Below are 2,050 nucleotides of genomic sequence, written 5' to 3'. Positions count from 1 at the left end.
GCAGGCAGAGGTTGCAGTGAGCCAAGATTGTCCCACTGCGCTCCAGTCTGGGTGACAAAGTGAGACTCCAAGAAAAAAAAGAAAATTACATATTTGAAATCTGGTACATATTTCTCACTTTCAACACATCTTAACTTGGACTGGGCAATTTTCAGTACTCAATACCCATTGTGGCTAACGATAACCATATTGGACTGTGCAGATTTAAACATATACTTTACATATTTTTAGGTTTTCAAAATTGAGTATGTATGACAGAGTATGTATGTCTTCAAAATTAAATGTTTAATTTCTCAGAAGAATGCTGTATTAAATGAGCTCATCCTACAGATTATATGCAAAAAACATGTTGTTGGTAGATAGCCTGAAAATAGCTACAGATACTTAATTATTTAAAATTCTCGCATTTTTATCAGGCAACCTTCTTATTATGAATTCCCAAGAATCCAATAGATAGCCAAGTTTCTCTTGGTGTAACACAACATAAAGATGAAGGAGTTTCTGCAAACTGTGCTAATATTGCTCTTACAGCATCAAAGAGCCAAGATAATCCTTCCCATCATTTACATGCACACACAGACAGAGTTAGGCAGGCAAACACACGTGAATACACGTCAATTTTGTATATAACAACTTTCCAGTTTCTCCTTCAGTGAAATCTATCACTCAGTGTTTCCTATTTTTGTTCTAGAAACCCCATCAGCCAACTGAAAAGCCAAGTCTGCCACACAACTTGCAATCTGCCAGTTGTTAAAGGCATCAATGTTATTTTATTAACATTGGCAAAGGCTCGTATGTGGGCAAACCAGAATGAGAAAGAGTTAATAGTCACTAGAAATTTGGTGCTGAGAAATGGGTTTTCTTCTCATCTTCTTATATAGTTCAAAGGACACACAATAAGTCCCAAGATTCAAGAACTTCTTAGGAACAAACTTGTTTGTTGACTACAAATATCACGAATAGGTTTCTAATTTCCATATCTCAAAGTACACTTTTTAGTCTTTATCCATCCTCCATGTAATGTGTCTACTACTACTAACTCTTACAAATCCCAGGCTGGAGACGGAGTTAATTGCCTGAATTCTCTATGTAACATCCTCACAAACGTGCCCCACAGATACTTTAAATTTAGTATGAGCCAAACTCGTCTCCATCTTCCAATCTATCTCCCATTCCTAAAAGCTGTTAAAACCTCTCCCCTTTTCTGCACCTGCTTGTGTTTGGCAATACTTTGTTTTTTTAAACCATTCTTCAATCCTGTTTGTATTTATCTTCGGTCTTATTCTCATAATTCAACCCTTCTCTCCATCCCCATAGCTGTTTTTCATTCACGCCTTATGAATCCCCTCCCCTCCCCTCCCCTCTTCTCTTCTCCCCTCCTCTCTTCTCTTCTCTTCTTGTGTGACAGTTTCCCTCTTGTTGCCCAGGCTGGAGTGCAATGGCGCAATCTCGGCTCATTGCAACCTCTGCCTCCTGGGTTCAAGTGATTCTTCTGCCTCGGCCTCCCAAGTAGCTGGGATTACAGACATGAGCCACCATGCCTGGCTAATTTTTGTACTTTTAGCAGAGACAAGGTTTCACCTTGTTGGTCAGGCTGGTCTCAAACTGCTGACCTCAGGTGATCTGCCCTCCTCAGCCTCCCAAAGTGCTGGGATTACAGGTGTGAGACACTGTACCCGTCCAAAGCAGCTGTTTTCAAACCTTGACTGTGCATTGGAATCACTTGAGGAACCAGATATTTGGAATCTACCATAAGAGATCTGGGATGGGCCCAAGAATCTATATATTTAAAAAATCTAGGTTTTCAGAAAGTTCCCTAAGCAGTACACAGGGATGAGAAGCAAAGTTGTGCAGGCTGCTTTCTGTCAATATCTACGAGTTAGTTATCAAGGAGAAGGAGCATATGTTAGAATGACTTGGGAATTTGTTTTTTTTTTTTTTTGATCAACTTTTTAGCACTAGGCATTTTAGATTTAGAGGGGCGGAATGGATAAAAGAAGGTCCGCAGGTGATTCTAATGGATTACCAGTTTTTGTGTGTTTTTTTTTTT

This window comes from Mandrillus leucophaeus, unplaced genomic scaffold, assembly GCF_000951045.1.
Source record: "Mandrillus leucophaeus isolate KB7577 unplaced genomic scaffold, Mleu.le_1.0 Scaffold392, whole genome shotgun sequence".
Taxonomy (NCBI): Eukaryota; Metazoa; Chordata; class Mammalia; order Primates; family Cercopithecidae; genus Mandrillus; species Mandrillus leucophaeus.
This window is presented reverse-complemented; position numbering follows the sequence as displayed.